Consider the following 17,516-nt stretch of genomic DNA (forward strand, 5'->3'; position numbering starts at 1 on the left):
CAGAAGATCCCCTAGTTATTTTGAACTTAGAATACATTAAGTGAACATTCTAGAAATATAAAAGTTAGTTAAACTTTTTGTTATGGTTTTAACCTACGTTAAAAATTTTTTCCAATCTTATTAACAGTCGACATTCAATTCTTACTTTGTACGGCTACCATTTTAACCTATATGTGGAACGCCGCTTGAGCATTACTATCCTGGACGAATGTCCTACTCCTGCGTTCATATTTCATTCTGTTTACGTCGTGACCGTGATTATTTAAAATTTACCTTTATATTTAACCTTGCTGATGGTGCTTTTGATTGAACCGAGAACAAAAATTTACAACACATACTGGATTGGGAATCATTTACGATAATCGTATGAGATTAGAATTTTCAGAGTAGCGAATATCTCCCATATTGAAAGAAAAAATAAAATAAGTATCTTTCAAGCTTTCAAGGACCTATAACGTTAGTTTATATTGTAAAACATCATTTTAATACGAAACTTTATCGCAAAACATTACTATTAATTATTTATGTTTCGTTGTTTTACTTACACTTGGTAAAATACTTTATTATAAGTCTTGATAAAATACGGTAAGTAACCAATCAGATATAATTAAAATTATGATAAAAAGCAATTAATTGTTTGCAATCGTAAAACGTCCAAGACTTTTTCCGCACTGGAACGTGAAAACAGTAGTAGTTTATTATAACTCCTATGGTCAATATACAGATAATCAGAGTTTACATTTAGCAACCAAAGTTAGCCGCTTAAGAAGTCAATATGCAATCTCAATGAAAAGATACAGGGTTAAAATATCACAGCACTCAGTTATCATCCTCCTCAATCCATTTATAAACATATTCTAACAATGCGTTTTTTACATTAATGATTGTAAAATTACGGAAAAAAACTATTTCTTCACTTAACATCTATAATTGCATGAAACCAAACTGATTATTAAACATTCTTTTCTGATATAATTCCATCAGAACATTTAATTTAAGTTATTTTTTGCCACCAAGCTTGTTATGAAAACATTGCAGGTACAGTACAAACGTGCCATTTGTTTAAAGGCAACGAATCCATCAAAGTAATTTAATCAAATGTGTTCACAACGTACTGAACAATTTCATATTTTACTGAGTTTAATAATTTGTTTACTGCCTTTCTTCTCGTTACCATCATACCTGTAATGATACCTGTTTAAAAATAGGAGTTTATTTGAGCAGTTTTTCACGTTTTATTAACGAAATAAAAGTTGTGGTTGTGCTGTAATATTGATCGTGAAATTACAACAACTCTGATTTGGTATATATAGTTCTACTAGTAAAATGAAATAAATAAATATAAGGGAAGTGAATGTTTTAGTGACAAATAATAATGTTTTACGAAGAATAAAACAAAAATATCTCATTGAGCTGGAATTAATTTTAACCCAATCACATCAATAATATCTTAAATAAACTTAATTTGCGTCAATCCATTCAATTTTAAATTGTTTTAGTACACATTTTTTATATAATTGTGAATATAATATCAAATATTATCGTGGTATAAAATTATATTACAGATAACAATTAAATTTCATATTGAAATAAACGAAGTTAAAACAACGTATCAAATCATTACTTCAAAACAGCTATAAGGAAATAATTTTTTAAATTTATTTCCCCCGTTGAAAAAGTCATCGATTTGCATTATTTATACATTATATTCCGTGGGATGTTATACAAATAAAAATGACATCATTGAACATTTTATCATTTTAAATGTCACCTCTTAAAGACACAAGGTCTGAGACGAAGGAGACTGTCTCTGTCATCATTACTGCCAACGCTCGCCCATTAGAGCTGTCGTTATTGCTCTGGGTTTTGTTACAGCCTGTGCCGCAAATACACTCAAAACACTTTTTTGTAAAGAGATTATATGTAATATGACATGAGACGTGTATAAAAAAATCATTTTACTTTCACGCATTAACATAATACATGAATGTTTATTGTAAAACAAATACTTAAATAAATTATTTAGTATAATTTATGATATTCCGGGTGGATAAGATTAGTTATATGCTTTACCTCCTCTCAATATTCCATACCATATCCACCGTGAAGAGTAATAATAGATACTCTAGCTCGGGCATGCCACCTTAAAAGAAGGGAGACGATTTCTATTCAATAATTTCTAGTCAAAGTGGAGAGGGAATATAACCCCCCAATGATTATATTTACGAGTGTATTTAACACTCAATTAAACTGTCATCCTCTACAGTAAAGTAAACCTAACGAACAACGCTTTCACCACACTACTTGTAAATTTATTAGTTTTCTATGTGTAAATTAAACATCTTTCTACAGCCATTGCATACGTTCAAATGTGAAGTATAAACAGCCAGATGCAATATTTAGATACTAAATTTATTTTTTAGTACCTATATATGATTTTATTTAATTCACGTATAATAATTTGGTTCACCTATTTTATAGCAGAAATGAAACCATTTTTAAGCATTATGTTAATTTTACTATTTCTCCACACTCTCAATATATTACTAGTAGCACAAACAATCTACCTATTTACATTTCGCATAATGAATATTCCAGCAGTACGCTTCCTCAGACTGCCTAGGAAGTTTAGTCTTTCGTCCAGTTGTATGCTCGTCGACAACCAATTACTTTACGTAAGAAATTTGGTACCTGTTTAACGTTTAAAGGTTCCGAAAGTTGGATAATAATTCTATCAACAATATTATTTAGATGTATCTAAATGTCCGTATGAAAGGCATGGTATATTATTAGCCCAGGATATTTATAAAATAAAACTGCATTATATGCTTTAGAGAGTAGATTGTTCTACCGTCTGGAAGCCTCCGAAGAAATCATGTATAATATGTTTTGTGATTTCCATACTAAATCGATAATTTCTAAAAATAAATTCAATCATTCTGTTTAGTAACTAAAAACATAAAATGTATAGTTTTGGTTCATATGGTACATATATCTCATCCGTTTTAAATTATTTCTATATTCAACTATAAGTATTTCATAATTCAATTAGCAAGAGGAACAGGAGAGTTAACTTCTGGGTGGCTTACACCTTCCACTTGAACTCGCAATGAGTATAGCTTGTGTCACACTGCTGTGTCACTTTCATCTGGGAAATGTTATGGATGTCTACATGTGGTAAATTACTAACTGTAAATGTCGATGTATTAAAAAAATTGATGAATTGATAAGCTTAGTCTACTGTTAGCATTTGGAGTGTGTGGATCGCCAATAGCGTTAAATTTTGTTGACAGCAGTAACTTTTCCTACCCATTTTCACTTGGAGGTAGCTGGAATATAGCTACCAGATGCTTTTCCCACGGTAACAAGACTATGATGTAAAGGCCGCTATCCTTCCTAAATATCAGCTGTATTATAAAAAGGTATATTATATAATCTAAAGTGTATTATGAGGTATATTTTTGTATGGACTAATTTACCTCGCAAAGATACTTCATTTCATCAGTTAACATTACAGAAGAACCCCACAGGTGTTAAGCCAGTCTGCGGGCGGTCTGAATACGGTTGATAACAGAAGCTGAGCTTGACAACAAAGCCGCAGTGAATAGGTTCCTTTGTAACTTTCATCATAACGTGTCACAACTTGCAGCTTTGATGTATAGATGCTTTGACGATCTTAAAGCTGCTAATAGCTAACTTGAACTCTTACTCTTTGATCATTTGATTAACTGACCCCGGTTAATAAAACCTTGCTATATTTAACTGAGTAAATACATATTTCATTTTTATATTTATCAGGTGTTTATTGATTCAGAATGATATTTAAAATCCAAGTTACGTGTGCGAATACTGATTAGAATAAGTTATTGAATAATTATGGTTTTCTCATGTGAAGAGCAAATCATATTTATCATTATTACGTAATAAATTAAGAATAATGTACTGTTACCTATTCAATTGGTTAAGAAAAACAAAACTGTAGTTACTTACATACTTATAGTAATTCTTTTACGGTGATTATATTTCATATTTACAGAAATATTAAATCCGTGTCAACATAAAGTAATAATTCTTCAGTTATACATCACGCTTTGTAGACACTTAAAACAATGTTGAACTTTTTTGGAATTTTAATCTTTACGTTAAATTAGTTTTTGTAAACTGCAATATCCCACACGAGAGAATTTCTAGGAGACTATTTGGGAATTTCTCCGATCATGACCCTTAGAACGCAAAACCACCATAATTGTATAAATATAAATGTATTGGCATTTTATAATTTTATAAATATAATAATAAAAAGATAAATACCGGAATTTTGCTATTCAGATTAAACTTCGTAAAAGGGTAACTTGCACATACCTTGCATGAGATTATTAGCTAATCTTAACTTAAAAAAACTTTCAAGAAGACGGGCATTCAAAGTTTGCAAAATTGTTGGTGATATACAGGATATTATGCTGCAAAAAAGAAAGCATTTAGAATTATCAGGTTATTTACAATAGTGTTTGTTCTCAAATGCTTTTTATAACTTGTATAGTTTTCAGATATCGAGCGTATACGTTTTAACAACATTGCGGTAATAATTGTAAACCCGATAACTATAGACATAATTATTAAATACATACAGACTAGACTTCATCTAGAGACATTAGCTATATAGAGTTAGGATGCTTTCTTCACCCTATCTTAGCCAATATAACGTTTGACGATGGCGGTCGCATTTGTGCTAAATTTTTATTTTGATTATTTAAATCAAATCTGACACTTTTTATAACATTTTCAAGTAATTCAAGCAACATTTATTCCTACTTATTTTTCTATACTTAAATATTTAGTAGTATACAATATAAACGATATAACTGAATATATTAAAGTCAAAATTTCGGAGCATTTGCAATTAAAAGAATTCATTTTTCTAAAATATTTATATGGATGTAACGACTTTTCTCGGATAAGGTTTCAAGATTATGAATTTTACAAATTTTTAAAGGTGTAATGACATTATCATGCGAAAATTCAGGGTTTTTCCCCATAAGTGTCCAATTATCAAACATCTAAACTAGTAACACACCTTCAGTTAGAAATTTAAAGATCACAGCCAGATGTGAAATAAATGTTTCTTCCGTAATGTGTCGGATGAGATATTTTAATTAGCGTATGTTCCCCATTTTTTGCAAGTAGTGCAGTTAGGATGACTGGTAATAATGGGAACTCCACGCTGATACTGCTCCGTAGTGTTGTAATGTTGGCCATTGTGGTTGAAGATCACGTGAGTTTTTGCAGTTTTGTATCTCTAAAAATAATTTGTTTCTCATATAGTTCATCAGTTAAATCGATTGTATAAATACTGAAAAATATTTCATCTAAACAGATTATTCATTCCATGTGTAGTGTTGGAAATAGCAATTCAATATAAATTACGTCTACACTGAAAAACTTTACATAAATAGGTATTACAAAATGTAAATTTTAAGACAAAAGAGTAATAAATTGTTCAGTTAATGAGTTCTTAGAAGATACCTTCTCTTAGGCACAAAGGTGGAATTCCTTACCTTAGAATCTGTACTAGTGGATAAACAGACGGCTTGTATACGAACCCTTGTTCGACGTTGAGTGTATCTAAATACGTTTGTCCTCTGTGAACTCGTCTTTGAAGTGAATAGATCGATTAGCTTGATGCATGTAAACTTCCCGTGCCTTGTAATGTTTGGTCAACGGCTTAAGTGAACACTAGAACGGTTACTAAAATACAGAGCAGCATTCAATCATAATCTTGTTAAACGGATTTACAACGATTTCAACATTTAAGTTATAAAAAAATTACAATAATTGTAAGTGTCTTCCTATTTCATAATGTCTCATCTGAACACAAATCTTACATACTTTAGCTAACCTGTTTTCAATGGTTGACATACAGTCAATTTTAGTCTTGCTCTACGTATTATCTTTATAAAATAGGGATCTCTGCTGAACACAACCAGCAGAAAAAACCTAGTGAATGTAAACCGTTAGGTATTTAAAACGGATATGGCTTACTCAGCGCTCACATACTATAACATACCTGGCCGCAGTAATCAACCAAGCACCTTCACTATTACTATAATAAATGCCAATAACAGTTAGCAACGTACTGAAAAATGTATGCTTATCAATGCAGTAAAAAAGAACAAGGTAGTTTGGACAGCTTCTGTCAATGCTTTAAAGCCTTAAATTTAACTTCATTTAGCTTCTAAATGAAAATTTCATGAGCCACTTTCAATACGAATGCGAATATTTCTTATAAAAATTCTGTTTAGGCTATTTCACTAAATATGCTTTGTTCTGAAAAAATCTCCCTAGCTGAAAATCTTGAAACTGAATAAGTATGCTTATTATTAGACTTAGTTGTACTAAGCTCTTAACCTAAAATAGCCTATATATTACATATCGCTTAAAAAATGACGCCCGAAGGGTATAATTGGTGGTATTTCATTTGCCACAACAAATATATTCATGATTACTAACAATTAAACCTAACAAAATTTTGTTACTTAATAATAAATAAAAATGTATTTAATTTCCTTTAAATATTGTGGTCACTTACTTTTATGAAATATTTATGAAGAAAAGACATCGCTGTGTCTTTGTTAAGAAAGTACTACCAGTTAAACGCATACAAGTCTTCCACTCAGCTTGGAAGGCATTGAATTCGCCCCACATTGGGCATTTTTGGCCTTCTGTAGACCTCGCACTCCTATACAAGTTATATTTTAACATTTTTATGTAAATAATTGTATATCATTCCATTGTCATCCATTTGTAAGCTATGTTGTATGTCGTCGTCCAATTTTTGTGATAAAATTGACAAATTCCTTTCAAATAGCTAGATTGGCTAAAGCGTTAAAAATACACTATCAATTTTTAACTACTTTAATTGAGAGCTATGCTCCGTCCATACATATCTCATCCGATCTTAGTAAAACTATCACTTTGAATAAAAATCTGCACGTCATTTTCTACTTAGATTATTAAGAAAATGCCATTGTAGATTACTTACAATGTATTATTTGCCATGTGATTTAAGAAATACAAAACATTTACATTACAACATAACTTACCAAAATTAGTAAATGCCTAACTACTATAATATACTCTTTTATTTAGAAATTAGTTTAAGTTTCTTTTTTATAGTTTCCATTGTAGTTAACTGCAAGGTCATAATTATTGATATTCAATATATTTTATAGTAAAATTGAAAAGGTTTTTTGTACATTGTGCTATAAAAGTCATAAATGATTGCCATTTTCAAAACTATACAATACAATTTTTACTATATTTCCTGTGTTTAACTGTAACATGAAATGAAACCTAATCTCTTAAAGGCACCTATCAGAAGTCCCAATGTATCCGAATGGCTATTTATTATTTTTAGTACTGAAATAGGTTTTATACATCTAGAATGTGGTTTCACATAAAATTTCACCCTATTATTAAGTTTCTTCCTAAATTAACGTACATAAATAACCCAGACAGAATTTGGGTTTTGTAACGAACTCGCAAAAAGGTTTCATGCAAACATTTATTTATGTACACATTATATTACTACAAAACAACTACTTGGTTACGTTTCGCTTCACATAGTAACATTTTTGCATTAACCTTATCAGACAGTTTAGTAAGTCCAACTATTTAGTCGAAGATACATTTAGAACGCTGGAGCTCTACTGTAAAAAACTCAGATAGGAAAAGTAAATGAGGTGTCACTATCTCTGAATTTCGCAAGCGTGCTTTATACTCTTAATTGTTATGTAATTGATTATATTTCTATACGCGGTTAACGAGTGGTTCTACGAGCTTTATGACAGCCGATTCCATCCTCATTACTCTTTCTTAAATACCATTCCCACCTCATTGCACATAACAGCACGACCGACTATGTTACGAGTAACTTCTGTAACACGGCTCTGATTGAACTAGTTTAGTTATATACTAATTGATTATTATGATAATTATGTATAGCTAAAGTGTTCGTAACATAGTTCTTCACAATGTAGAACAAAATTAAAATGTAGTTAAGGAATAGAATAATATTGTAAGTTGTTTAAAATATTAAACTGTCAGTAATTGGTATTTGGTCCAGGTGTTCATTAAATTGTCATTACACAACAACAAGTAATATGTCCATGAAAACTCATACAGTAGGCCTTATGAAGCAAACAAACAAATTCAGTAGGGTTTGCATAATCGTACAGTTTAGCTAGAAGTCTTTTATTACGATTATTATTTTTTTTACTATTGCTAATGCCTGTTTCATGAACGGACTAAATCCAGTGAGTTGCGTAAGTAGCTAATTTTGCTTACTGGAATAGCTTTTAGACTAAAAGCTTACGGGACTTAATAAAATACATGCTTTTTTTGTTTGCAGTGAATGAATTCTGAAGTTGTTTAGTTCTCTTTTAATGAAAGAATTAAGGAAATGAATTGTATTTCCATATAACATTTATTATCCATATCATAATATATTGGCTTAAAGTACGGAGTAAACTGTTTGTACAGAACACAGGTCACATTAAGTTTACAAGAAGTATTTTAACTCGTTCAAATCTCAAATTACGAACGTTCACACTGGTTCATGTAAAAGGACACTGGTTTTATTTATGTTCTATGCACAGGCCTATTGCATGTTTCAGAGAGGCTGAATAGCATCATTCTAAACTAATTAACGTCGCGTGGAACTTTAACCAAGCGGACCAGGTGTTTATGGTTCGTTAACTTCAAATTAAGCCCGTAACGTTCATCAATGTTGCTCACTGCATTAAGGCTTTATACCCATGTAGTAATTGACAAATCCTACATGCACGTAGTAGAATAATTAACAAGTATTTTTTTATAACAGTAAAACTTCTAAAACTACTGAATCACTTTTCACATTTGAAACGGTTGGCCTCAAAGTATTGAGACACATACTATTTTAAATATATCAAGTCTCAATTTAATTTTCATAATGTAAATTTTTTTTTTTTAATTCACTGAAGCAGCTCTAAAACGAGCATTAAAAATATATTTAAATCATCCTTTGGTGCCAAATAAAGATTGAAAGAAATATTGACTTAAATAATAAATTACGCCATTATTCAGTTTAAATCACGGTACCGTCAGTTTCTCCAATGGACAAAAGTTATGGTTTTCACAAAATGTGTTTCATTATATATTACTTAAACAAACAAATTAATTAATGAGAGAAGCAATGTCGAAACAAAAACTTATTTGAAGAGATTTTTCCACTCCTGGTTCACTGCATATAGGTGAATGAATTATATAAGGTTGTTTTATTGTACAATTATTTTGAAATATAGATTTTTATTGCGATTTTTCAATATAAGAGTACGGAATGATACAGAAACTTAACAGAGGTACTATGATAACAACAACTATCATGATTTCTGATTCACTCAAATTTATTATCGTACCAACATCATTTGATAATCATTGCCCACCATTCTAAGTTTGAAAACATTTGATCTAGTATATTTTACAGCGTACAATTAGGGTAAACGTGTTTTCATACAGATTAGCTACATCACAATAAATTAGTATGCAGAATAACTGAAAACGTTTTGTCACTCAGGTCACAACTCCTTGTACTATGTAAATATTAGGTTACCTTTTAAAGTTTCCACATACCAGCCGTAGGGAATCCCAAAGCTTAAGGAGTAATGGGTCGGAAAGGAGATTGCTATTTTTAGTATCATGAAAGTCCTGCTGCCAAGTAGTTAACTTTAGAACTACAGAATTCTGTTGTTGCCCAAAGCGACCAGCTGTATTTTGTCTAGTTCCTTTCCTGTTTTGTCTACTTTCCATGACGTTTTGTGCCTGAAGATATATCTACGAATTATTCTCTCATGAGTTATAAATATTGATTATATTACGACCAAGGTGAGCTACTATTTCAACTCTTAGTTATATTTCAACGTTATTTAGTAATACGTTCAACAGATTCTAGTAAAGCCTACTTATGTAGGTTCTGCACTATATGTAATATAAAGTGTCGTCTATATACATATTTGTTATGTAACTATTATTATATCCTAGATGGTTTTGAGTATACGAACAGGAAAATAAAACCGGTTCCAGCTGGGATTATAATGCCTTTCCAAGGTCTTAGCCAGATTTAAAACAAAAAGAGCAATTCGAATTAGTGAGAAGACCTGTTTATAAACAGATATGCTGTGTTGGAGCCTAATATAAAAAAGGAAAGAATAGAAAGCTTAGGAGAGGAAAAATGACAAGGATTAAAATTTTATAAACGATAATGAAAAATAATATTGTGGAGTTTAAGAAACATGAAAAAACAACGAATCAAAAAGAAACTAAACAAAGTCATTCTGATGAGTATTTAACCTTTAAATATACTGTAGTGAATTTTACTCTAATTCAATTGAAGGTTGGGTTATCTAATTAATATATAATAAACGTGTTTAATTTTTTTGTGTAAGAGTGAACAACGAGGAAAATAAGACTATCTTAAATGCAAACTGTGTGAATCAGGTTAACTTTATGAGAAATATTTATATAATACTTTAATGTTGCATAAAACGTAATAACTATAAATATAACTGTTTTCTAACGACTAATCTACTGTGCAAAGACCCTGTGACATAACGTGGCAATTTATGTTGTTTGATGTTAGTATTAAAATATTTTATGAAAATTTGGCTGTTTTAAAAATATTATTCTATAATAGTATTTTTAAATTATTACAATTAATTTCTGAACAACTAGGCATATTTCACTAAATTAATCATATATATGTATAAAAAAAACAAGTATTCTCTCTACTCGTATAATGCACTGCCTAAAAATATATATAATGGGCACAGAGAGGTCTACTGAATTTTGCAAAATAATCTGCTTGTAAAAATGTGTCGCTTTAATTAATAAGCAGAAACTGTGACAACCAGAAGAGCAACGACAGCTTTAATGTCCTCGCAATGTCAGTAAGTACATCAAAATGTCATCTTGTGTTAAACCTGATATCGCGCTTAAAATTTGAGATTGAACTGTAGGATATTAGGATGTCATATGTGTCATTATTGTACGGAAACTAGTATACGTTCCTGTTGTGATAATATGAAATCCTTTTGTATGGATGTACGTTTGTTTTTGTAATTATTTGTATGTATCCATACACTTATATTTACTTTTATTAGACCAATATATACGCATAGTTAAGTTTTAAGCTATAATTTTTGTTTTTAAGAGGTCCAATAGCAAATATGTTTAATGGTTAATTTTCAATTTAAAGAGATTAGTAGGGCTTGTAAAAATATATGGATACTGTGGACAAAATAAGGTTATGTGATAGATGTATGTAATAAAATGCCTAGACATTGTGTCGCACCTTAGTTCTACAAATATGTCAGTTCTAGTGTAGTAGTTGGTAGAAGACCCAATCGAGAATTTGTCAAACTCAATAAGGAAGTTTAAACTAAGTCATCTCTAGATTCAGAGGCACGTCTTACACTAAAATGTCAACTTCTGAAACGTGTTTTACTTGTTTTTTTTACTAGTTTTACTAGTTTTACCAGTGAAGTAAAAATAATACTTGTTTTAATGCGTAACGTAAGTATATGTAATCCATTTGGTATTATTTACAAGATACTTACTGGCTAATCTACATATAAATAAGGTTTGTTTTCGTACTTTACTATTAAATTAATCTTTTTCTTGTGCAATAAAACACTTTAATTTTTACGCTATCGTAGACTCATATAGACAATAATGAATATTTAAATCGTATAAATAGTGTGGGACGTTGACATTCAAGAGTTATTTTTATTTAGGACAGCAAGATGAGGAATTATCTCATTCAACTTAGTTCCAAAAGAAACTTTGCGCTTCTTCCTGAGTAACTTTCTTTTAGATTTTCAGGATGGGTAATGTTGTTGGTGGGGTCCGTCTCCAGTCGAGGTCAGTAGGGATGGTGAGCTCTAATCTTAGGTATGTCTGATCCAGTCAAAGGGGGTAAGGAAAGTTACTATCTCATGTTTTAGCTAAATAGAATATAAGAGAATATAACAATGAGGAAGTTCCACGCACTCTAACATTCATTGTCTGCAGCAAATCAGACCTTATCTACTAACGTTTTTACCTAAGTAGCTCAATATTTTTTGGAGATGACAAAGTGACGCAACGGGACATTTTTGGCTACCCTTCAAGTTCAACTAGAAGGTATAACACAGCCAGAATTGATCACTCCTGGGTACTAAATTTATTAAAAAATTAAATAAACATAATTTTCTAATACTTAATAATCTAATACCTAATAATAATAATCTAATACTTAAAAGATATATAAGTATTTATATATCCTTCACATGTAACTATTAGGTTCACACTCTTACTTAAAGGAATAACACCTTTGTTACCCATTTTGTTAATAGTAAAATGACTCAATACACACATCTTGTTTATCGTAGAACTCCCACCGGCTACCAATTTAAATTTTGATTAGTTACTTTTTTGCTTTCTAAAACTAAGTGGAGAATCAAGTTCGTTCGGTCGGCAAGGTCTTGTCTCAAGAATTGAAATGGGACATACGAATATGTATTGAAAACATATCTAGTTTTTTTATGTATTAATTAAGTAGTTTCACTGTGTTCCGGAAAATATCATGCCCATATGTACTAATATTTGATAAAATGTAGTATTAAGTATCTTACTTTAGATTTATCATAATTTATATCATTATATCATCACTAACCAAGTTAGTGTATATACCTACTCAAAATTTAAGAAAATTAGTCAACTGTTATTATAGATAAATTTATTAAGTAATGGATAATAACTTTAAAAAGACTGGTCAAAATACTAAAATGTTAAATTTTCTGTTTATGGACAATTCAATTAAAACATGATATTTTACATAAAAATATTATTAAAATTACGAATAAAATGCTTTCATATAAACTGATGTTGTTTATACTAACCAGTTATTAATGCTACTATACTTTCAGTTATTTTTGTTTTGTTTTCGATACGCAACTTACAAGAATTAATAGTTCCATTTCACAATTTTTAACTTTGAATAGTTTTATTTGTGTACGTAAAAAGCCTAATAATAATTTGATTAAGATTGTTAAATTAAGTGTAAATACTAAATATTGTTAAAAAATATCGAACGTAATCGTACATAAACTTTATTACACCTCAAAGTTGTTTTAAAATGTAATATAAGTCATTGCATCGTACATCCATAAAACTTATTAAGTTTGCCCTTCCCTACATTCAACTTATAATTGGTGTCTAAATTGTTATGAATTGATGTGAATACAAACTCTAGGAGTGGAGTCTGTATTTAAGGGCAATTTAAACTTTAGTAGAACTACAAAGTTGATCCTTTTTTAGCCGTGGGTTCCAACCGGAAGTTATGCAATGAGAACATGTGCTCTTGAGCTTATTCAAAATGTATCGAAATATGCTGAATAGTTAATGATTTCTGGCAATCGAGCTGCTGTTAAGGTGCTAGATAACTATACTTATCAGTCAAATGTAGGAATAGGAATAGAGATTCTCTAAGGAACTGGTGGAATGTAATCTTTTCCCTGGTATATAGAGACCCTTAATTGTAATAGATGCCTGGAAAAGAAGGTCAGAACCGGGACATGGAAGAACGCGTCAGAACTACCAGCCAAAAATGTTTATTTCTCTTTATACTATATAATGGACTTGGCTCCTAGACCTAACAAGGGTGATATAAAACTGGCACACAACAAGCTAATTGGACACTGTCTTCTCTACATACATTTAGAAAATACGGGATTAAGCCAACTGTTGGATGCATGTGTTTTAAAACAAGAAAAAGGTATCTAAAGGGCCATAAGAAAATAAGAGAATGAAAACCCGCAAATCTATAAGTTTTTGTATCACCCTCAAATTTGTGTGTCAAACTGCTAAGGAAGCATGTTCTTTTATGATTAAATAAAGTATGCTAGACCTAACCCTCAACAGATAATAAAGATAATCCTATAGCTCGCTTTTTCACAAAAACTGAAAACAAATATGCTTCATTATAACTATATGAAGTAATTTCTTAATAATTTTACCACTTCATAAAATTGTATTCATAATAGTATTGCAGCCAAATTGTAGCTCACATAAAGGAGAGTGGCGTAATAAACGGTACCATAAATGCACAACCCAATTTTAAATGACGTAGGTGATTATACTTCTCAACCTCTATCCAACTTTAAGAGAGTTATACATGAGGACAGATATATTATTGGACTGTCCTTAATAATGAAACAGTCCATTATTGTTTTATCATTTCATCTTTGACTTTAATATCATGTACTTTTTAAATACATAATTCGTTTACTTTAGAATTCTAGGCGTAATAATATAAATCCTTATTAGGAAAATCCATAACCATGAGTATGTTAAGTCGTCTTTAAAATTTTAAAAATAATAGGTCAACATAAATAATTATTATTAACTGTGAAACACTATAAAAACCAAGACATTGCTTATTATGTTCTATATTTATTTTAAATATTTAGTTCAATATGATAGTTTTTAGGACGCAGTGCATGAAATGAAGGACATCCTTTCTAAAAGTTATGGTAACTACAGTAACGGTTTAAATTGCGATATTAAATAAGATAGTTGCAAAATACTAAAATTATAAATCAATATTGTTTTACGTATTTACATGATTTTAAAATTTTCTTATATGGAATATTGATATTATAGCTTTCACATTGTAAATACATTTTAAATTATCTTTTAAATGTAAAATAAAATACTATTTATGCTTATTAAAATAATCAATTTGCATACAGCTTTTAAAACTCATTCTAGTAAAGTAGCGTGGGGCAAGAGTGCGCACCTAAGCTTCAAGCAAAGCTTAGCTATAAAAGGCATTCTTTAAATACAAAATGAAAATAATAGCTACTTTTACATAGTTTTCGATCAAAATTAATAAAATTTATTTTAAAATATATTTTTTTGCAATATGTATCAAATTACAAAACATTGCAAAAACGAACTTTGCAGGTAGTGGGGTAGAAGTTCGCACTTTTTTGGTTGAAAATTTTTATTTTTTATCAATCTACAAACAAACCATTTGACAAAATGATGCATAGAATGGTAAAGTGACACAATGGAAGTCAACATTAATCGCACACAAAACCTTCTACACCTTCAGAGTTTGAGCAATCTTCATGCCACCATTCTTTACACAAAGAACACTGGAGCCAGTCTTCTTCTGGTGGGTCAGTATATTCTTCCTCACAGGCTGGAAAAATAATTTTCTCTTTTGATGAGCCTGCTTGGTCCTAATTCTGTGATGATCCAGTAGGCCTATTTACTCTTGAGTTGGTATCGGAGTCAGAAGGGAACAGCTTTTTTGCTGAATTTTTCTTATTATCTATTTTTTTCAAGCGTTTCTCTTCCGCTTCTTTCTTTTCATTTTCCTTTTCTTCAAGCTTCAACTTAAATGGTGAGCTCGTTAATATCTCGGACTTTTGTTTTTGTTTTGTCTCTTTTGCTTATAGGCTGTCTTAGGAGCGGCTTAATGTCTGCTGGAGAAACCCATGTTTTTCCTGTTGATTAAGCTGACGAAGATGGTGTATTCGACATTGGTTTTGTGGGTGTCTCACCTCCTTTTGTGCTGGTGTCTGAAGAGTTTGCATATTGTCTTCTATAATTGGTTCAAATGGAAAACCTTGATCGGTTACTGAGCTTGGAAGGAAGTCCTCTTCACCGAATATGTATTTATTGATCGGATAAATCCCGCATTCTTTAAAGCCATTGATTCCTCTACCCATTGTAGCAGCTTTTGGGTATGCTTCACCCAACAGTTCTGATATTTGAAATTGAGTTATAACACGACCTGGATTGTTCACCATCCATTGGTCGCACGTTTGAGCAAAGAAGTCCTTTAAAGGTTTGAAAAAACATTTGTCCAGAGGTTGTAGCGTTTGGCTACTATGTGGGGGAATTGTTTATAAGTAAATTTCATGGTCCCTGCAAAATTTTACAGCGTTAATGCTGATGTGAGATCCATGGTTATCCATTACCAAGAGCACTGGGTTGTCCTTAGAAGAATGAATGTGTGTTTGAAAGTGCTTTAGCCATTCTAGGAATATTTCTGAGTTGCTATAGCCTGAATCTGAACAAAACATGACAGCTTCTGTAGGATCATCATTTAACAATTCTTGTTTCAGTCTTTTCCTGGCAAAAACGATAGCAGGTGGAATGAAATTACCACTCGCACTCATTGCACAAATTACTGTTGTCAACTGACCCCTTTCTGCCGATGAAACTTTTCCGACAGCTTTTTTACCTTGAACTGGTACCACCCTTAGGGCTCTGTTTGGCACAGTAGAAATTCCCGACTCGTCCATGTTGGACATTTTTGAAGGGAGGAACTTATGTTTTGTCATCAATTCTTCTAGATTTTGAAAGAATAAGTCAACTTGAGGTTTGTTGAAGCCCATGATTCCTGCAAGACTTGTTTTTGTAGGTACACGAAGAAATAACTTGTGTTTTTAAAAAAAACTTAAGGCCCACTCTTTTCCAGCCATTTTAGTGTCTTTATCAAAGGGATTACTAACTTGATTAGTTTCTGCAAATTCAAAAGCTAATTTTCGAAAATCCTTGAATGTCAAACCATAAAAATGGGAGTCCAAATCGATGACATGTTCTTTGAGTTTTGTTTCTTCTTCCCTTGTGAATACTGAGAAAAACCGCCCGAGCTTTGTAACTCCAGTTCCCAGAAACATCTCCCGAGACCTTAAAATTTGTTTAGTACAAAAAAAAAAAATAGTTAAAAACAAAATCAAGTTAACAACAAAATTCAGGACCTTTATTACCCTAATAGTAGTAACGTTAAAATACTTAATTAGCAGTTTTTAAACATAGACTAAACGTGATATGGCTTTTCCATTTTTAGTCTCTTTCTCAATGCTCCTTCCGTCATTCCCAAATCACGAGCTATACTACGTTTTGACTGTCCAGCCTCGAGCATTTGTTTGGCTGATTCTAGCATTTCTGGAGTGCATGGTTTTCTTTCCGTTTTTCTCTTATAATTCCTAAAAAAATAGAAACATAAGTATTAGTGAAATAAATAAAAAATATTGCTAACAATACTATAATCAACCATGATATTAGGTCGACAACTGAAATGATTATTTTTAATAGGTACTTTTTTATAAACCAGTATTTGATAAAAGTTTTTCACTGACAAATTTACATGAACTATTGTACCTGTTTTTAAAGTAAAAACATCATTATATTTGTTTAAAATGAACTAAAAACATTAAAATCATTGTTGTAAAATGGATGGGGTAAGAGTACGCACGCGGAATTTTGCCCCACTGTGCATTGCGAACTTTTACCCCAATTGTACATTTTACGTTCCCTGCATGGTGCTGCTGTCGGTGAGCAGACTGCAAACTATTCAAGCATATCTTTGAAAACTAGACGAAATGCCGTTGAAAACCATGCCTACCACAACTTCCTTATTTACAATG

The sequence above is a fragment of the Homalodisca vitripennis genome, chromosome 3 (genome assembly GCF_021130785.1).
Source record: "Homalodisca vitripennis isolate AUS2020 chromosome 3, UT_GWSS_2.1, whole genome shotgun sequence".
In the NCBI taxonomy this organism is placed as follows: Eukaryota; Metazoa; Arthropoda; class Insecta; order Hemiptera; family Cicadellidae; genus Homalodisca; species Homalodisca vitripennis.